This window comes from Telopea speciosissima, chromosome 6 (genome assembly GCF_018873765.1).
Source record: "Telopea speciosissima isolate NSW1024214 ecotype Mountain lineage chromosome 6, Tspe_v1, whole genome shotgun sequence".
In the NCBI taxonomy this organism is placed as follows: domain Eukaryota; kingdom Viridiplantae; phylum Streptophyta; class Magnoliopsida; order Proteales; family Proteaceae; genus Telopea; species Telopea speciosissima.
The window spans coordinates 35,963,831-35,986,713 of NC_057921.1; positions in this window are offsets into that span (position 1 = coordinate 35,963,831).

The following is a 22,883-nucleotide window of genomic DNA, read 5'->3' on the forward strand; positions in this document are numbered from 1 at the left end:
CCTATAAGTATCCAAAATATATCACAGACATGCCAAACTTTGAGAAAATATCACAAACTACCCTTACTTTATGTTTTTATTTCAACTTAGTCCATTCCGTTAGGTCTGTGTAGTTAAGTTGCTTTTAGTTCTTTTATAATGACAAAATTACCCTTACCATAGGGTGAACTTCCTATAATACCCTTAAGGGTAAAACCCAAAGTCAAATGTCATATTTCAGGCTATTGAAGGAGAGATTGAGCACCTTTAAATCTTGCAGAGATGAAATATAGGTGGCAATCCCTCCAGCAATGGAGTTATTTACAGGATTGACGACTGTGAGCGAGTCAACTGAAGTAGAGTAGCAAGGAATAACAAACAAACAACAACCATAACTTTATCCCAACTAAATGGGGTCGGCTACATGGATCCTATAGAGGCTAAGATAGTAGAAGAAATAAGAGAAGTAAAAGAAAGTAGAAGGAGGTAAAAAAAAGTAAAAGGAAGAAGAATGGAAAATAGGAAAGGGAAAAAGTCGAAGCAGTAGTCAAAGCAGCATCCCAATGAACATTCCCCTACAAGGGGTCGGTTACACGGGTCTTTGTCTTCCAAACAACTCTATCTGCGGTCATACTAGGGTCGAGATCTACCACATACATATCCTTTCTTACCACTTCTCCAATAGTCATTTTAGGCCTGCCTCTACTTCTTTTAGTTCCGTCAAACTGAATCTGGTCACTCTTTCTTACCAGTGCATCCCAAGGTCTCCGTTGGACGTAATCATACCACCTCAAGCGGCTCTCACAAAGCTTGTCTTGGATTGGTGCAACTCCCAAAGTGGTTCTAATACAAGTATTCCTTACTCTATCTCTCCTAGTCTTGCCACACATTCTCCTCAACATCCTCATCTCCGCTACACTTATCTTATCTATGTTACTCTTCTTAATCGCCCAACATTCTGCTCTATAAGTCATGGCTGGTCTTATTACTGTTCTGTAGAATTTCCCTTTAAGCTTAATAGGCATGCGTTTATCGCATAACACTCCCGATGCACCTCTCCACTTCATCCATCCTACTTTGATTTTATGGGAAACATCATCTTCTATATCACCCTCTTTGTTAATGGTTGACCCCAGGTATCTAAAGCACTCACTTTGTGGTAGCTGTCGCTCCTCAAGTTTCACCACTTCATCACTTCTCGTGGTTTGACTGAAGTTACACATCATATACTCTGTCTTTGTTTTGCTTAGCTTAAATCCTCGTGATTCCAAACTTGATCTCCATAACTCCAACTTTGCATTAATCCCTTCTACTGTCTCATCTATCAAAACAATATCATCTGCGAATAGCATATACCAAGGGACCTCATCTTGGATGTGTCTGGTTAAATCATCGATGATGAGTGCAAACAAAAAAGGGCTTAGAGCTGATCCTTGGTATCTGGCGGAAGTCACCATATATGATTTGAACTTAGGTATGGAACTCACGATAGAAGAGGATTCGGGAGTCAAGATTCGAGAGGGGAGACTCTTAGGTTTTAAGTTGCCTTCAAAGGGGCTTCCTTCTCTCCAAATCTCAGATGCACCAAGGAATTCAAACTCTCTGACTAGGTCTGCAAGTACTGTCCAGAAATAGGACTGGGAATGAAGCTTTAAGATTAAAAGAAATTAGGAAGAAGGGCAAGAAATAAGAAGCAACGTAAAGGGAGTAAGAGAGAGAGATTGATAAAAATGAAACCTCGGTGGACAAGATTATTTTGTCTTCATCTCTCTAAATCTGTTATGTTTCTATCACCAAAAAACCGAAAGCCCGAAAATGGAAACCGCCCCTGGGTTTCTGCCTTCCCTTATTTTTTTCTCAAACATAAAACAAGATTTCCTATAAATCCCCAACAAAACTCCCTCTGATTTGAAAGTAAACCAAAAACCCTCTCACAACCATCTCCCTTTCTTTATGTATGTGTTATTTGTCTGCAGATTCATTCCAGAATACAAAATTTTTAGCACCCATCCGCATTACTGGAGAAGGAATTGGGGGCTTTTGGCATGGTGAGACAGGGGAACATGGTGGGGAAAAAGAGAATGATAGTAATGTTAACAAAGGGGTTTATTTTATTGCTATGATTCGTTTCCATTTGAGTAAATATAGTGTTGATGAGATTTGAATCACTACTCACATCCTCTAGGATACGTTTGCGGAATAGAGGGTATAGCGAGCGAGGTTTGCAGAATTGAGGGTATGGATGGGGTGGGGTTGCAAGGGGTATAGGTCTGGGCAGCGATTACAGCGGTAGATTATTGCGGAGGTTGGGGTTCGCAAAGGGGGCTGGTGGTTGTACAGGTGGTGGTGATGGATGAGCCTCAGTTGAAAACGAGAAGAAGAAAAAAAGAAGAATAAATAGTAGGTGGGTCCCACTTATTTGATTAAAAAAATGTTAATAAGAAAGATGGTGGAATTATAAGAGTTTTTTATTAAATTACTAAAAGGGTAAAATGGATATTTTAATTTGGGTGCTAACTATGCTTAACGTCAAGATTGCCATTTTGACCAAGTTTGGCAAATCTGACATATTGAATACTAGAGAGGGTGTCCGTGAAATTTTCCCTTCAATGATTTGGACCCCCAAAAAAAAAATAAAAAGGTAGCTTCTTTATATTCTACAACTCAGACATGAATGAAGTAAGTCACAGATATCTTGACCCTCCTCCCCAAAAGATAAAAATATGTTCAGGAGGTACACATGGCTAATTGAAATCTATGTAAAAAAGAGGCCTTTGTAAAAGAATCATTTTATAAAAATAGGTGTCAAAATAAGCACAATATGATCTGGCCCCAACTCTGATCCGAAATCCCACTCACGAACATAGCATTTTACAACCTAATACATCCCCCGCCAACCCTTTCCATCTCTTAAACGTCTCCTCACTATTCTCGCTCTCTCTCTCTCTCTCTCTCTCTCTCTCTCTCTCTCTCTCTCCAGTAATGCTGGCACATATGGTATCTATATTCGAGACATAGAAGGGCCAAGTGAATTGCTTGTTTTACTTCAAGATTGATCCTTACTGTTAGAACCAATGAAATAAATTACTGAGAGATAAAATAAGGGCTGGAAGCTAGATTATAAAATGAGTGGCATACGGAATATGCATACTCAGTTTGTATAATACATGCAAATGTTGGTGGAGAACGGTGAATGGAAACATTGTAAATTGTTGTTAGCAAGTCTCAGTTTGTATATTATGTGCAAATGTTGATGGAGAACGGTGATTGGAAACATTGTAACCTGTTGTTAGCAAATCTTGAACATAATTTTTTAGTTCTAAGGGTCAAAACCATCTTGACCTGCCACTAGCCCAACTGGTTGAACAGGGGGAGCCAGGACCTGGCCTCCAGAATGGGTCAGAAGGTGGGCTAAGTTATAGGACATTGTATTAGATTGTACATGGACTGTGGTTCTTGCCTGAAAATCGACAACATTATTGGCCTAACCGAATGTTCTTCTTGTTAACCTAGATTCGTCTTTTACATATACTTTACTGCAACATGGGGAACCAACAATCTCTTGGTCAACAGCCAATTATCTTTTTCTGTGATGTTCGTTAATGGCATTCCATTGTAGTTGTTGTTAGTGGATCCTCTTGACCAACCCTCAACAATAGGCAATATTCCTTTGTCATTCAGGTTCTTGCACTTTGTGATCACCCAAACATTATGGACAGAAGTGAAACACTGGGCTTTATTTGTTCAGGTACATGGAAAGATTTTCCAAGAGAGACGCTTAGGATTTTCTGGCTTATGTTCATGACTTGCTCAACTCCTAAGATTTGGTGATGATTCTTCCCAAGTTATGGCTCATTGGCTAAGGTTCCCATTTGAATTTGAGAGAGAGAGAGAGAGACAGTAAATTCATTTAATAAATGGAAGGGTACATATTCCAACAAACTAATTTCCACTAAAGACTTTGGCTTGATTCAATATTTTGGGAATTCAATCATATGACTTGTCATTTGTCAAAGAAGACTTCAACCGAAAGAAAACTTTGATGTATAGGAAAATACATTATATCCTTTTCTTTTGTGTTTATGTATGTGTTATCTGGTTTGAAACAAAAAATAGTCTTATTCATTTGTAGAAAAGAAAATAAAGCATACTACAGGAAAACTCAGTTTGGTGAGCCCAACTTGGTTTAGAAAATAAAATCATTTATTTTAGTAGTTGCACTAAGATTTACTCATTTTTTTTTTTCTTGGATGGAGACATTAAATTGTAAAATGCCCACATCATTCTCTAATGATCTAATTCTTTCTTATTTTTAAATTCACTTTGATATCAATTTTTTTTATACTCATTCACATTGTTTTTTATTTTAACTTTTATTTTTTTATGTGCAATTGTACACTAAATACACGTGTGAATTTACGTGTGTGTATATATATATATAAAAAAGTACGTACGTACTCCACAGTTTTTGTTCAATTTTTCAGTTGATAAAAATGCCCAAACTTTTAGTTGGATTAAATTACCCCTCACCCCTCCTAGTCCCAACTCCCAACCACTAACAACCTCTTCTTCGCTCTGTCGGGAAACATCACTAATACATCTCTCAAGTCTCACCATCACACTCAAAAGTCGTATCTCTACGCACACGCTCCTTTTAGGGATAGGATCGGGATTTCTTCTTTAGTCCTTCAAACAGTCACGTCTCTCTCTCTCTCTCCCTCCACCATCTCTAGCGGTCGAATGCATCTGCAAACATCTCTGCAGATCACCAACCCCGTCTTGCTCTCTTCAACAAGGTGTTGCTCACATCTCTTGTTGTTGAGGCTTGTCTCTTTTAAGTTTCAAATGAATCGTATTCTATCGATCACCTCTCTCTCGCTAGCCGCTGCAATTGACGGAGTCTCCGCTCACATCGAGGCTTGTCTCTCTTAGTATTTGTGGTTTTTAAATCCTCCTCACTATTGTCTGTATCTGAAGAACCAAGCAAAACCTTCTATACCCATTCCCTGATATGGCGGAATAAGTGGTTTCAATCCTTTTTTATTTGCTCCACAGTTCTTCTCGCTGAGATCCATGAAGAGGACCAATTCTTTCACTTTCTTCATCATGAAACCCCTTCCTCTGGTATTTTCTATTACCCTTTCTCCCTCCCCATCCCAAACTCCCTCTTTTCCCTACTCTTCTCTCTCCTTATAATTCTCAAACTCTCTTTCTCTGTCATCTCTTTTATTCTACAACCAACATTGGTGGTGATTTTTCTGAAACTGTAGTTTTCGAAGCATTCTATTTCTTTGTTCTTTGGTTATTTTTATGGTTTTAGTTGGCTAATATTTTCTGTATTTTTGTTTTTGTTTTTCTCAATTACTATCATAAGAGATCAGGACTCTCATTACTGATTCAGTTCTTCCTTTGTGCTTCTGGCTTTCTTTTTTTCTTCTTATACAGGTGAGTTTTTGGATTTGTTCCAGTAGTGAAAAACCGATCAATGATCAGCCGGAGTCGATTTTTATAACCGTTTCCATGTGCAAATTTACAGAATCTTTGGTAAAAAATTGTAAGAGAAGGTACTTTCTCTTCCTCTTTCATTCATTTTCCATACAATCTCAGTTTACAGCTGTCAATTGTTTTCCTCAAAATTTATATTATCAAATGGTGTTTTTATGATTGGTAAGAAAGTAAAGAAGACAAATGTCCCAATCGCAGAGTGTGTTTATGAGGAAATTTCACCTGTTGACGTGGAGAAAGAGATGGAAATGGTGCTACCAAGTCATGGAGGAAACAAAGGACATGAAGAATGCATTGGAGGCTAAGTTTATGATGTGAGAAATAAGTTAAATATATCCACACATAATAGATAAAATAATATTGTGTTACTTTTAAGAGCTTATGATCAATTTCTTTGTACCAAGCTGCTAATTTGATGAGCTTTTTCTCGACTTTTTCCCAGGTGAATGGCAAGTATCACAAATTTGTGACTTCTTTAGACGGGGGATAGATTGCTCACTTTAAATTACAGGATGTTGAGGATTGCCTATAGGAGGAGTATGAGGAAGAAACCAAGGGTGTCTATATTATTTAACTATAGGAACTCAAGAAGGTAAAGACTTCACATTGTTATGTGAATTACTGGCAGTAATGATTAGAGATGTATTTTGATAAAGTTCAATGGAGTGCCAGCTGGGGGATCACATTGAGGAGCATTACAAGGAGAACTCGGAGAGAAGACCAGCAATTGAACAAATTAACTAATGCATCAACAGTTTCAGAGAGGCAGCATTGGAAAGAACCTTTGGACTTTTGCTAATTTCTCTTCTTCTTAGAATGAGACGACTTTATAATTTTGTTCATCCTTGATATTTGGTTGGTGGTATATGAGTGTGTGGAAGTGGAGGCATGGTTGAGAGAGAAAAATGCAGCAACAGGAAAACCTCCCGAAATATTCATCCCAGTTCTGTTGTTGGCTGATGTGAGAAGGAAAGCAAAAGCAGTTGGCAGCTACAAGCGAATGACCTTTAGATTTAAATTATTTACTGTGTTCTCTCCTATATAAAGAAAATCATTTGTTCTTTTCTTCTTAAGGTGTTAGCATTTTTTAATGGTGTTCACAGGTGGTGTGTCAAGAGCAATCCCTCTCCAGTTTGGGAGTTTAGTCATGGTTTTGTGTATGGATGCAGGTAAAAATTTTTCCCCTGTTACACTCCATTATGTTGGTTATGAGTTAATTTTTGTTGCCTTTTGGTTTGCATACACCTTTTTCTTTTCATCTTTGCATCTTTGCATTTCTCTTGGGCATGGAATAACTTTATTGCGATTGATGTATCCTACTCATCTACTACTATGACATAGGGAATTCCAAAAGCCTCCCCCTCCTCCTTTCCCCCACCACATTAAGCTTCTCAGTTTAGACTGTATACTGTTGCGATGTTTTCACATTTTTCATTCTAAATTGATTACAATGTGACCTTTGGGGAAAGCTTGATTATTTTCCTTTCCCCACAACTTAGGTGTTTAATCCAAGATTGATTACCCAAATCCAATACATTCTGAAGGTTTTATCACATCTCCAAATGTTCTCTTCTATCTCTTTTTCTGGTTTTCTAATATTGGTTGTGGTATTTCCTTAATTGTTGTTATTCCTTTTGTTTCATTTCATATTTTCCTTCTTTTGAAATGTAGGGTCTGCTCCAGTTACAACTGTCAGTGGAAGAGCTCGCCTATGTTAGGGCTGATTGGATAACATAACTATTTCATCTATGAAACATTTTCTCTGCTTTGTTTTTTTTTTTTTTTTTTCTTGTTTTCAAATCGTCTTAAAGGTCCAATTGATTCAATAATTGCATGAGATCCAATTGATTGTAACTCTCCTCCCCCCTCTTTTATATATCAATTTTCTTCTCTTTTAACTGAATTTTTTGTGCTAAAATCTTTTTCTTTTGGACAATGTTTTTTAGCCTAGCCTTGTTATATAGGTTCCAATTCTATTTGTGGTCTGCATAGAGATGCATGTTACCTTTGGTAAACTAAGTTACTACTACACCTTACCAATCTTCTTGGAGAACCTAGGGACTCTACTTGGCTGAAGCTCAAAATAGGTTTTGTTACCATCAACTTGTTGATTCAAAAAGGCTAAGAAATGCCATAGTTGAAACTCAAATGTACATGTCACTTTCTCACCCCAAGTATTTGACACATGGCAGCTCTGGTGTTGCTCAAAGAACAAAGAAGATAGGAAAAATAAAAATAAAGAAATACATGGGTTCCAATGTAAATTCCAAGATGATAGTTTTGCAGGTCTGGCTTTTTCTCTGTGTCTTCTTAATGGCTACTAGCCTTTGGATGTATGCCACTTGTCAACAACTTCAGGCTCATGCTGGTACTTCCCTTCCTCGATCCCTCATCTTTGTGTTTTCTTTTAGTTTTGGTCTATTGGGTATGCAAGGAAAATAAGCAATTTATAGGATCTATTTGTGCAAATGGCAATTGAACAGTTCAATGAGAATCCGTATGTACAAGGGATTTTTGCAAGTTGGCCGAAAAGTTAATTTGTTGGGCAAATCCTCTTCTCTTCCCGGCTGGCAGGGAAGAGTATTGTGCCATGCGCTGGATAATTAATTTTTTTTTTTTGTTTCTCTAATAATCTTTGTGAGAACAAAATCTGTTGTCCTTTAAATCAGTTTGCTGAGTACCATCTTGTTTGCTTGGATCAGATGACTGTGGGCCAAATTAGTAAATTCTGCATAAATCAAGTCTGATATTGAGTTACATGCTTTTAGGGCTATTTAATCTCAACATTGTTCTTAAGCTATTAATTTTTTGTTTACAATTAACTACCTCCACTATTGAAATGAGTTGTGTTGCCTGCTTTGATTATGTCAATGTGTATGGCATTTATGTTGTTGTATGTATCTAAATCGTACCCAATGTTTCTGCCATGGTTCTAGAGAAGGTATCTTCGATCATGTTTGCGAACATACATAAGCTAGCTACCTCTTGTTAGGATTTGAGGAATTGGAACACCCATTGCTAATAGGATGCCTCGAAGACATGGGCAAATTGGGTAGATTCTACCATTGATCTGAACAAGACCCGGTTTTTCTTCACAACTCTGTCCTCCACACACATGAGGTCCTTTACTTGTTTGTTCCCTTATAATTTATACAGTGAGTGATTTTGTTGGATCTTGTATTATTTATTGAATTGCCAAAGTATTAGCCAATGCAGCTTTTGGTCAGATTTAAGAAAGTAGCGTATGAGGGCCAATATGGGTCAATACCATGAAGAGACTAGAGTGTTGTGAGGCCCATTTAGTTCCTACTGATCATGTGAACTGCAATTGTTAGGGTTTGATAAGGACCAAGCATTGCTCAAGCTCCTACATCACCAGCAACAATTCTCGCAACTTTCAAGCTACTACATTGGAATTTTGAGGTGAATTGCCTCCAAATTAGCTCCTTTCATTTCTATGCATGCTAACAGGTTGCTTTCAGAAGCAATCTTTCTTAAATCAAAATAATTGCAAGTCCTTAGGAAATTGGAAGTATGATTCTTGATAAATTTAACTTCTGGTTGGTGTATGACGATTGTGAATTGGTGATTCATTGAATTTCGTAAACCCACTCCACCCCTCCAATTTTTTTTGTCGCCTAACTCATACTGACATGATTGGGTCCATTGTCAAATAGTGAGAAGGTAAGTCAGTAGCGGTTTATATATGAGGTTTACTTATCCTTTCTGTAGTTTTGCAGCTTTGAACAGAACTAGAAACGTATCACCTGAGAACTATCTGGGTCCAATACTACTTTTGAATTGTGCCATATATTTTTTCTCATAATTTTATTGGCTTTTGATTATTAGGACATTGCTTGATCAATTCTTCCTCTGATGCTTTGCAAGCCAAATGGTTGTTGCAATGCTGCTTTAGTTTCTTATATTTTTTTCCCTTAATATCCAGTCTAGACATTGTAATTTGAAATGGGAAGTAAAGGTCGTGCTCCATCTCATCATCTAAGACGGCTCTTAGCCTCCTCCACATATCATGGAACAGAAGCTTATAAAACGAGAAGTTGAGATGCAAACTCTTGCAACAGAGAACCGAAGGCTTGTTGCATACAGATCTAAGACAAGAAATTGTTGCCGCACAGTAGGAGTTGGAAAGATTGCAGAAAGAACGGGATTCTGACAGCTTATGGCTAAATATCTATAAGTATGAAAGTAACCAATATGGATAAGCCATTTTTTTTCTAAAAGAAGAGCCTAAGACCATTTTATCACTATTTGTTACCATGGATGGGTATGTAATATAGGGCATTGGTTTGAGGAGAAAGCATATATTGAAGCATTAGTATAGCTTGTGATACAAATGTTTTTCCTACAAAATTAACATAAAACATGTGCCCTTAAATCTTGCTATATAGACTTATGACTAAGTATTTAGGCAAATATTGAATCTATGTCAAGATGATCTTTTATTGGAAATTGTTCTTTTTTTCTTTTTTGGTTCCTATCATCATGTTTTACAGATAGAGTTGCTCTTGCTTGTAGCAGTTTTTATTCAAACTATCAATAGTCACCAGTTAGCTCTCTTTCTCTCTCTCCTCCTAATATATATATATATATACACGGCTAAATTTGAGTATAACTATTATATTTAATACTATATGTATGTATGAACCATTGTGTGTGTGACGTTGTGTAGACTTGAATATAGATACGTAGGGATATTGAGATGTGTGGTTGTAGAATCTTGGGAAGCTTAGGCATTACCTAAAGTTTTGTGCCTGCAAATAGGCCCTACCATACCTATAGCCTAGCCCAATAAGGATTAGACCTAATAGGTTACCGAGTAGGATAAGAACCTCGTAGTAACACTGTGTGCAACCTCAAGCTGACCCATTAATTTCCTGTCTATGACACTTCATTTACCTATAGTATTGAACATGATTTTTAAGTCAAGTGGCCATAGTAACCTGATATTTAGAAATTCTCCATGTAAGGACCTTATCGCCTTGTTCGGGCTTGGAGACTCCAGCAACATGCTCTACATTAGACGACTGAGGAAGCGACCAGCTTGGATACGAGAGATACAGTTTGGATACGAGAGATACAGTCCCAGGCCGAGAACCGACTGATTGTCTTCTTGGCACTTGCAGATACTAGTGGACCCGAGGGTCTTGCCATCCACCTTTCCTTAGCAGATGAGGTTAGGAGTCATATAGGACACCTTTATGTGCAGGCTCTTATTACCAGGACAAAGTTGGAAAGACTTGCATGCTAGACACAGGTATAAAACTAAGAAATTATTGCTTAATATAAATTTTCAACATAACACCATGCATAACAAATCATGGCATTAAACTCTCCACGAACATGAAACACTTAATAAAAACATTCAATAAATAACACACCTTACTGGGATGATAACATGATTTCACTGGAACTGTGGAATAGATAATGTACATGTGATAGTTAGGAATTATATGTTGACCTCGTTAAGAGTGTTGGGAATATTGAACGTGTAGCTTCTTCCAGAAGAGCAATCATGGTCAACACTAGATTCAACCGAGGTGGTCGTCGTGGAAGATGCCCTCGATTTGTTTCGGAATTTGAGCTGTCAGACAGAACCGATGCTTAGAATTTTGAAGTGTCGACTACTTCATCAAGAGTACCAATGGTTGTCCAAGCTACTGCCGCTGCACCTCAGCCAGGCATAGCTGCTGGAGAGGTGAACACCTTCTTGACCACCATGATGCAGAGCATGCAGCAACAACACGAGCTGCTGGGCCAAATGTCTACACAATTTGCGACCATGATGTAAGAGCAAGCAGTACCACCACCATCACCCAATTGGCCAATACTTTTCCCACCACCCATGCCCCAATACATAGCGGAAAACTCTACAGCTAAGGTGATGGAGAGATTTAAGAAACTCCAACCGTTGCATTTCCCAAGTGAACTTCTGAGGCAATGCAGCCGGAATGGTGGATTAGCGTTTTAGAAAAGGCATTTGACGTACTTGAGTGTACGGATGCGTAGTAGTTGATATGTGCTGGATATCAGCTACGGCCACCAAGCCTAACCTTGAAGCAGCCCATCCAAATCCTACTTAGGAGCAATTTAAAGAAGTCTTCTTCAGGAACTACTTCCCTGAGAGCTTTAGAGACAAGAAGGAAACTGAATTCTCTGCACTCGTGCAAGGAACCAAGTCCGTGCTGGATTACCAGCAGCAGTTCGAAGATCTGTTCCATTTTGCTCCAGAACACCTGAAAGGGGAAGTTAGTAAAACGAAGAAATTTGAGAAGGGACTCAAACCAGAGATTGGGTCCATTTTGTCAATTATGGATATTTGGGATTACGCACAAATGGTCGACAAGGCGAAGACTATGGAGGATAGATTGAAAGAGAAGGAGAAAGAGAAAGCCACAACATTGACTGGCTTGGGCAAGACGCCAAGTAATTATCAAAATTTTGGTTGGCCAAATAAGGTTTTCCGAGGAGCTAGTTCGAGCCCTAACCCGACTCTGTATCGTAGACCAGATGTGGGCCAAAATTCTTTCCGCCCCACTTATAACCGGCCTGCCCAACCAACTGCAAGTCAAACAACAATAGCAACGTTGCCAGCTTGACCTGCAACGAGCCAAGTGAGTGAAGCCTCAACACCGGCCGTGTTGTCCAATAGATGCTATGTATGCCACAAGGTAGGACATATGGCCAGGGAATGGATGCACCACGGATACAACACTCACTCGCCAAACCAGTCCTATGCTAGACCTTTCTAGCCACGGGACAATCGGACTCAAGGAAAAGTGTTCGCGCTGACTAACGAAGAAGCGGAGGCGAACCCTGAAGTAATGATAGGGAATAACCTATGGATACAAAAAACCTAAATTTTATGCAAACCCTAGGTACCCTGATTGTCTCAACGGTTTTTGCGCGAGTACTATTCGACTCAGGCGCATCCCACTCTTTTGTTTTCACCACCTTTGCGAGTAGGATTACTGTGCAACCATGGCACATCGGGCATGATTTAGTAGTCAGTACACTGACTGGTAGTGTCATGAGCCTGAAGGAAGTCTACGACCCCTGTTCGGTAGAAATTGTGGGAAGAACTTGACTACACCCCTGATTAAATTTGATAGGAAGGATTTTGACGTAATACTAGGCATGGATTGGCTATCCGCCTATGGAGCAAAAATCATGTGTGCGGAGAAGAGGATTATATTCAAGTTAGATGATGGCTCGATTTTCACCTATCAAAGTAAACCAATGAGGAAGCCTAAAAGAACAACTTTATCTGTCCTCAAGGTGAGGAGGTTACTGGATGATGGATGTCAAGGCTATTTAGCCACGGTAATGGATACCGAGGCAAGGATAAAGCCTTCAAAGGAGCTTGACGTCGTTAGAGAATTTCTCGAAGTTTTTCTAGAAGATCTGACCCAGCTACCACCTGATCGAGAGATAGAGTTTGCAAACGATCTAACTCCTGGTGCGACACCGATATCCAAGGCACCATACAGAATGGCACCTATAGAGTTGAAAGAACTGCAGGTCCAACTACAAGACTTGCTAAAGAAAGGTATCATATGACCTAGCATATCTCCTTGGGGGGGCACCTGTGCTATTCGAAAAGAAGAAGGATGGTAGCATGTGTCTGTGCATCGACCATCGAGAATTGAATAAACTGAGAATTAAGAATCGATACCCGTTGCCACGCATCGATGACCTATTTGATCAACTGCAGGGAGCAAGAGTTTTCTTCAAGATTGATCTTAGGTTCAGATACCACCAATTGAAGATTAAGAGTGGTGATATTCATAAAATAGCGTTTAGAACTTGGTACAGACATTATGAATTCTTAGCACTATCGTTCGGGGTAACCAACACCCCGGCAGCATTCATGGACATGATGAATGGAGTATTTCATGATGTGTTGGACAAGTTCGTCATTGTGTTCATCGACGACATCTTGGTGTATTCTAAGGGTGAAGAGCAGCATGCTCGATACCTTACCTTCGTGTTGCAACGATTATGGGAGCACCAGCTGTACACCAAGTTCAGCAAGTGCAAATTTTGGCTCCATCAGATTGGATTCTTGGGACACATCATCAACGAAGATGGCATCAAAGTAGACCCAGACAAGGTGAAGGCGGTTCTTGAGTGGGAGACTCCAAAGAATGCCACTGAGATTCAAAGCTTTTTGGGACTAGCCGGATACTACTGCCAATTTATTGAGAATTTCACATCTCGACGCCCATGACAAAATTGACAAAGAAAGGTGTGAAGTTTGAGTGGAACGATGCTTGCGAGAAAAGTTTCCAAGAGTTAAGGAATTGATTGGTGATGGCGCCAGTCTTGACCATTCCAGATGGCATTGGAGGAATGGTGGTATACACCGACGCATCCCGAACAGGATTTGGGTGGCGTGTTAATGCAGAGAGGTAAAGTGGTAACGTATGTCTCAAGGCAACTGAAAGAATACGAAAAGAACTACTCCACTCATGACCTAGAGATGGCTGCAGTAGTCTTTGCGTTGAAGATATGGCGACATTATCTCTATGGTGAAAAGAGTGAGATCTTCAATAATCACAAAAGCCTGAAGTATTTCTTAATCAATCACCAAAATGCACGAGACAGATTTACAGATGGAACCACGACATTGGATCCGTTCGTGCATCCGTTGAGGTTCTTTCCGAGATTTTTAAGGATTTTCCTCTCCATCTTGGAACCTGGAGGTCACATGGGCCTCAAGGTCAGAGAGGGGAGTCATAAGCCTCTCTAGGGTCACTAGAACCTAGTCCCAACTCATGGGTCCAAGGTCACACAAGGATTCAACTCCTTAGGTCCAAGTATAGGGTTTAGGGTTTGGGAAACCATAGAACAACAACAATGGTTGAAAATGGGCTGAGTGGAGCTAATATTAGGGATAGGTTCTGATTAATGGAACCTCATCACGAACTGAGCTCCTCCTTGAGTCCCAAATGGAACCCTAGGTTAACCCATCCTTAATAAAACCTATTTAAAACCTAAGAATGGTGAAGGAGGACAGTGTAGCAGGTGGATCTTCAACCAGCCTTAAAGATCATCTTTCCACTCTCTTCTTCCGCCCTTTTTCTTCTTTTCTTCTATCCTTGTCCGGACAGCAAGAGGGAGGAGGTAGGACAGCAAGGCCTCTTCTCTTGCTTCCCCTTCCTTTTTCTTCGTTCCCCTCTCATTCCTCATCCTTTCCTCTTCTTCTCCTCCATGGTTTGGCTTGGATGGGAATGAAATGGGAATCCTTGAGCCTTTATAAAACGAAATGGGCCTTAGGGCCTATTTGCCTAGGTCCTTTAAAGTTAGGAAATCCTTTTAATTCAAGTTGGGCCTTAGGGCCAGTTTGGCTAAGGTTCCAAGCCCCTTTAGGTCCAACTAGTTAGGATATGTTTGATTTAACCTAAGGTCCTAAAATGTATTTTAGTCTAGGGCTTGTTTGGCTTAGTCCAATAAAAGAGAACCACTATTTGTTTTAATTAAGTCTTTTGGGCCCACTTTCATGGCCTAACAAATTAAGAGAAGGTAAGGGTGGGGGTCTATCTTGTCCAAGGGCTTAATCATTGTGTTCAAAACACAGGGATATGGATCCCATAAAAAAAAACAATTAAAAAGCAAGAAAGAGCACGGACGGATCCACGAACAGAACCAGTCTTGTGAGTTCATTCGTGACTCCGTTATTGCTGTAAGGGCTAAAATACAAAGAAAGTGGCTGGGTTTTGACCCATACTTCCATGACTTCAAAGGGGATATGCCTACCAAAATTTAGGTTTCAAGGCTTACTTCATGGTGTGGTCCAATCGCCCATCAAGGTGTGAATACAACCCTTGTGTTCGAGCCTTCCCTCTTGACTGTTACAGTCTGAGGTCACAGATGTTGACCATGGGCATCGTGGCAACACTCGTCAGTAAAAGTTCAATTTGACCCCGGTTACTAGGGTGTATTTTGGGTATGGGTGTAACAGATACACTCTCTCTCTCTTTTTCATCACATGTGATATGGATTCTTGTCCAAGATTGCTAGAGATTTCTGAAATCCTTCCTACATGGAAACTTTGTATTACAATCTTTCTCTCTTTATATTCTAGTGAGCTCTCTCATCTATTGTAATTGTTATATAGACTTCCATTGGAGAATCAATGAGTTGAGAAAACAAATTATACTCTAATACAGAGGAACACCAAATACAAGTCGAGGGGCCTCTCACAATAGGGAAGCAATGCCCTAAAATCTCATTAAGATCTGATGGTCAGATCCAAGTTAATTTCAAGTATCGATGTAAGAAATAAATACCCAAAAATAGAGTATTGTATGGCATGAAGAGAAGTCTAATTAGATGATCGCGGATGCACTGATGAACCCCAAATAAAGGTTGAGTGTAGTATCCATGAGGGTTAACAAAAACCCTAAATATTTTGTGGGTCTAATGGATTTAAGTAGAATAAAATCAGATCTTAAATCTGTCCATGATAAAAGATTGAAATAGGGTGCCGCAAGCCCGTTGCATTGTTCCCAATCAATTTATTTAGACAATCAACTCCTTGGAAATCCAAAGCAAGCAGTGTTCTTTAGGTATGTATAGTCTTTCATTATTGGTAGATTAAAGCATTTGTTCGTTAGGATTTATATTGGGCATTGCAAGCGCTAGGGAGGAGGCAAATAGGGTTCTTGATTCCTGTTACCACAAGCTCAGCCCCATCCGAATGTCAGAGCTTCACTGTCCGAGCCCTGAACTTCATCCCTTACCCCCTAGTGGCAATTCGGTGGATTTTTAGGTCATAAGACACGGATTAGAGAGATTAGCGCATCTATAGTTGTCAAAGGTGGTCGTCGGTTTCGCAGCTCACGATTGACTACAACAAAATACACTTGTAGCTACACATAGTTAGCTAAAAAACCGCAACGCAACTATAAATGTCCTACAATTGTGGTTTCTTCATGCACAGTAATATGGAATACTTATTGCTGTGGTATTTATAATCTACAATAACAAATGCCTTTATAACTGTGAAAACAAAAGTACAGTTACTAATCGCAGTAATATGGAATCTGTATTACTGAGGTTTTCAAAACTGCACTAACAGAGGATCCTCTAACTGTAGAAGCAAAACCACAGTTATAAATCGCAGTAATATGAGATATTTACTACTACGGTATTTAACCGCAACAATAGAGGATACTATAACTGTGGAAACAAAATCGTAGTTAAAAATCGCAGTACTATGAGATACTTATTACTACGGTATTTAAGACTACAGCAACAGAGAATCCTGTAACTACAAAATCAAAACCGCAGTTAATAAAAGTATGATATCCCACCAAACAAATTAAATTTAAGGTCTGGTTCTGTCTCTTGTGGACTATGAACTAGCATTTAATTTGTCAAAATCCATGATTCATGACCCAAACAGAGCTCACTTTGGAAGTTTAGTTTGATTAGATTTGGATTTTAGCTATCATTCCATCTTTCATTTTTAATTAAAACACTGCCAGAAAGACCAAAGCCCAAAGAAATCACGACTCTAGATGATTTGAATGATCATAATTTATTAGATGATTTGGTTAACAATTATTAATGAAAGTGGACCCAACACCAAACCAAATTATTGATGACTTTGGGTTGTGGCTTGTGAATCATCCAAGGTAGATTTCCTACTTTTAAGTCTAGAAATTTGTATTATGAAGCATAATAATCAGTTAAGAAACCTTCTATCGGAAATTTTTAAAAGAAAGGTTATGTACGTTGAAGGCTTCAACTTATAATCGGTGACCCTGAATTGTTTTTTTTTTAAAGATAAATTGATGACCCTGGTATAGTTTATTGAAACAAAGGAAAAGGTGCACAAAAAGATTGTGATAGGGCAATGACAAGCTACTGGTTAATGAATATTTTTGGCTCAATTGCTTTTCCATGAATTGTACAGTACATGATTACATCTTGTGGCTACTGGTTCAATTCAATGTTGTTCCCACTGCCCATCATTAAGTAGCGAACCCAAATGGGGTTTGTAAAGTCTTCCATAATAGAGTCTCTCTCATCTCTTCTCTCTTTCACCTCCATGACCACACCTCCCAAAACCCTTTTTTATTCCAATCTCCATTGACCATCGACCTCAAGCAATCCACCTCCTCCATTCTCCATTTAGAGATATCGAAATCCCAAACCCAACCCATGGTCGTTTAACCCTTTTCTCTTTCCTTCTACTTTTCTTCTAAAAATCTCACAAAACCCATTGTATCCCTTTTCTCTCTGACTTCTAACCTAACCCACATTTAATCGACATTCTCTTCGGAATGCTTTGAGGATTTCGGTTGCATTAACTGAAACTGGCTAGGGTTTTCTTTTTCTGCCGCTATGCTTGTTAGGGTTTTTTTTTTGCCTTAACCGAAACTGGCTAGGGTTTTCTTTTTCTGCCGCTATGCTTGTTAGGGTTTTTTTTTTTTTCGCTACTGTATGTGTTAGGTTTCTCCATCGTTAGTGTTTGTAATCCATACTCCCCATCTCCTCCTCCGCTTCTTCATCTTCCATGATCCTTGGAACTGCTACGGAGATGATGCCAATGACGAAGACAACAAACCTACCTGGAAAAGCATCCCCCTTTTCGTGGAACATCACCGCCCTACCTTCCACATTGCTTCACCTCTCCCCCCTTACACCCTGCTCCACCGCCCTCTGTACTGGCCCCCTTTCTGTCTAGCTCCACCTCCATCTGTGCCCGTACCCCTTTCGCTCTATTCCCACCGTGGCTGTCACGGCCAATACTTTCTGCCCTCCCCCTTCCCCTCCCTTGAAGCTCCCCGTTCTATGGTTGATTAGGTTTTTTTGCCATTGTCAGCAATCGATCACGTTTTCTATGCTCCAATTTTATGTTTTAGTTTATGGGCTCTATATGGACAACACCAAGGAGCTCCCAATTATCAACATGCACTATGCACATTCAGCTCCAAACGGTCACAACTCTCCATGTTTGGATTATTATTTTTGAATTTGAATCAACTCACCAACCATCTTACCTTGTATATATTGATTGAGTAATCAATCAATCCTGTCAATATTTTCCTTGTATAGGTTTCCTTGTATAGATGGTTACCATTCTTTACATTTGTGTTCTATCCTTGTAAGACATTCATTATAAATAAAACACTATCCCCACAATGGAGCATAGGCTGGATTATTATTCTGATATGGTATCAGAGGTCTACGATCGAAATTTCAGGATCTGGTTCCCACTCTCATGGGACGGCCTGAACCTATCCCTTACAATGATCTCCAAGGCTTACTTGTTAGCCATGAATTTATTGTCAAACATTCACTGAAGCAACTCAACCTGACCGAGCCCACTTTTGAGCCAACACCTTTTGCCAATATGGCTCAGAAGGGATCCTCTTCTACTACGCCCTCTTCATCTTCCACCCAAGGTGGTCGCAGCAGGGGCAATCGGGGCCTTGGTCGTGGTCGGGGCGAATGTGGTGGTGGCCATTATGGTCGTTTCTATAATAGTTATTGTCATCGGACTAATCACACTGTTGACCGATGTTTTTATAGAACTGGGAACCCAAATAATGGTACCAACCCTTCACCCTACCCAACCCCACCATTAGCTTATTTTACGCACTCCCATGCTTCACCCTCCCATCGTCCCATGCCACCCCCTACGGCGCACCATTTTCTCCCACACCCTCCACCTGGTTTCCTAATACTGGGGCGTCCCACCATGTGACCCCTGATCTACAACAACTAGCATCCTATGGTCCGTATTCTGGAAACTCACAGGTACAGGTGGTAATGGTAAGATCCTTCCCATTTCCCACACAGGCCACTCCTCAATTTCTACTCCTTCCCGTTCATTTTCATTATCTAATATTTTATATGTGCCATCTTTCAAAAAGTCATTATTGTCTGTTCAAAAATATGCTTCAGATAATAACGTCTTTTTTGAATTTGATCCTTCTAATTTTTTTGTTAAGGATTGGACTACCAGGACTACACTTCTGAGCGGACCGAGTAAGGGCGGCCTCTACACCCTTTCCACCGCCCCTCCATCCTCTACACTCATGGCTGAACGTACTTCTATATCCAGTTGGCATCATCGCCTGGGACATCCAACAGAACAAATTGTGTGTTCTGTCATCAAGACCAATAATTTACCCATCTTTCAAAATAAATCCAATAATTTTTGTAATGCCTGCCAACTTGGTAAGGCCCGCCGTTTATCTCTTTCTGAAACATCTTCAAGGAGCAGTTTTCCCTTGGAATCAGTCTTTAGTGATGTGTGGGGTCCTACCCCAAACTTTTCCTTTTCTGGCAACCGCTATTTTGTGATATTTGTGGATGACTACAGCAAATACATTTGGTTCTATCCCTTGGCTAGGAAATCCGGTGTTCTGGCCACTTTCATTAAATTCAAAGCCCTAGTGGAGAAACAATTCTTTAGACCTATTAAAGCCGTCCAAACGGATTGAGGTGGCGAATTTAGATCCTTAACCCGTTTCTTTGAACCACATGGAATTCAACACAGAGTTGCATGTCCCCATACCCATGAGCAACAAGGGTCGATTGAAAGACGACATCGTCATATTGTTGAAACTGGATTTACACTTCTTGCTCATGGGTCAGTTCCCTACCACTTTTGGGATTTTGCTTTTGAAATGGCCATTTTCCTTATAAATCGAATGTCATCCCGAATTATCTCTAATCAAACTCCATTTGAATTGGTCTACAAAAAGGACTTGGATTACAAATTTTTGAAAATATTCAGGTGTTCTTGCTTTCCTTTTCTGCGACCATACAATTAACATAAATTGGAGTTTCGCTCCTCCCTTTGTGTTTTCCTTGGGTACAGTAATTCCCATACGACTTATCCATGTCTTGATCTCCAATCTAACAAGCTTCGCATAGTCCACCATGTCCGTTTTGACAAATCCAGTTTTCCATTTCGCTCTCAATCAATTGTCGGTTCTCCTCCAACACTACCATTACCAACTATACCATGGGCTGCTTAACCAAATACAGTACCACATCCCCCCCTCTTCCACCAAATCCACCACTCCCCACCCCCCATCACCTCCCAACAATCCATATTCTCCCCTCCTACCCACCCCATTACCCTCTCCTTCACCATCACCTGCACCATTACCCACACTATTACACTCTCCTTCACCATCACCCGCACCACTATCTCCCTCAACCTCCTCCGACTCCACTCTACCACCTAAAACACACTCCTCCATTCCCTTTACCAGCCCCCATCCACCATAGCCGATCCATCCACCACATCCGCACCCTCAACATTACCGCTCCATCAACCTCAGTTGTACTTCCAACCATAGCCGATCCACCAATGACCCCTACCTGCACTCATCCTATTACCCTTTGCCACCACCCTCCCACTGCCCTCAACACCACCTCTTAACCTCTCTTACCTGAACCCACTTACTTTACACAAGCAAACAAGGCATCCGAATGGCGTAGTGCCATGACCACTGAATTCAATGCGCTTTTGCATAATCACACTTGGACACTAGTTCTCCCACCCCCATGGTAACATTGTTGGTTGCAAGTGGATATACAAAGTCAAAAGGAAGGCCGATGGCACACTGGAATGACACAAGGCCCGCCTAGTGGCCAAAGGATTTCACTAGTTACAGGGCCTGGACTACACAGAAACATTTAGCCCTGTGGTGAAGCCCACTACTATACGCACAATGCTATCTTTAGCTTTATCTCATGACTGGACCGCCAACTCGATGTCCAAAATGCATTCTTGCATGGCATCCTTAATGAAGAAGTTTTTATGTCCCAGCCACCTGGGTTTGAAAACAAAGCTCACACAAATTATGTTTGTTGCCTACACAAGTCCCTGTATGGCCTCAAACAGGCACCTCGGGCATGGTTCACTCGTCTCTCTTCAATAGACCCCTCACTTTTTATTTATTGCCACGGAGCTGTTACTACCTATGTGTTGATTTATGTGGATCATGTAACCACTTTGATCCAATAGCTGGGAACATCCTTCTCCATTAAATATTTTGGACCCTTGCACTTCTTCTTGGGAGTCGAGGTAGTTCATACTACAGGGGGAACACTTCTCTCCCAATCCCACAACATAAAAGATCTCCTTCAACAAGCAGGAATGGCGGATTGCAAACCCATTTTGATACCCATGGCTACCACTACACGTCTATCGGTTACAGGGGTGAACCTATGAAAGATCCGACCCGGTACCTATCAATTGTGGGGGCTCTTTAGTACATAACTTTGACTAGACTAGATGTTGCTTATTCTGTGAACCAAGCCTATCAATTTATGCATGCCCCTATAGATCAACATTGGACACATGTCAAGCACATTTTGCGCTACCTCAAGCACACCCAATCTCATGGCATATTTATTACTCGATCCACCAACATTGCCCTACAAGTATTTACAGATGCCGATTGGGTAGGAAGTGATGATGATTGAAAATCTACTGGGGGATATGCTGTTTTTCTTCGCCCAAATATCATCTCTTGGATTTTAAAGAAACAAAAAACAGTGGCCCGGTCTTCCACAAAGGCTGAATACAAAGCCCTAGCTGATGCATCTGTAGAACTCAAGTGGTTGACCTCTCTTTTTGGTGAACTAGGCATACCTCTCCACAAACCGCCAATTTTATGTTGTGACAATATTGGAGCCACGTATTTATCGGCCAATCCTGTGTTTCACGCCCACAAGAAACACGTGGAAATTAACTTCCATTTCGTGCTCGGTAAGGTGGCCACGAAAGCTCTCTAGGTCCAATTCATCTCTAGCAAGGACCAATACCCATCTAGTGCACGGTTTATCTTTCTTCGCGACAAGCTAAAGATATGGGAACCGCCACCTTCAGCTTGAGGGGTGTATGTTGATACACTATGCACAGTCTGCTCCAAACGGTCATAGCTCTCCATGTTTGGATTATTGTTTTTGAATTCGAATCAACTCACCAACCACCTTATCTTGTATCAATCTCACCAATCATCTTACCTTGTATATATTGATTGAGTAATCAATCAATCCTCTCAAATATTTTCCTTGTATAGGTGGTTACCATTATTTACATTTGTATTCTATCCTTGTAAGACATTCATTATCCAGACGTCGTTCAATCTTCACCAACCCTCTCCTATTGCGATACGAAGATTCACTCACCGATCCAGTAGATCCTTGCAGATCTGTTAGAAAGTAGGTTGTGGCAACGATTTTGGTGGTCTTCTTGCTGTCAATCGAAGCTCCACTCGTTGATCTAGTAGATCTTTGTTGATCTAGAAAGTCTGTTTGAAAGTAGGTTGTAGCAGTGTGTTAGGATGCATGGGCCTGTTCGGCATGTATAGGGCCTCTTCTATTGGCACGTATGTGCATGC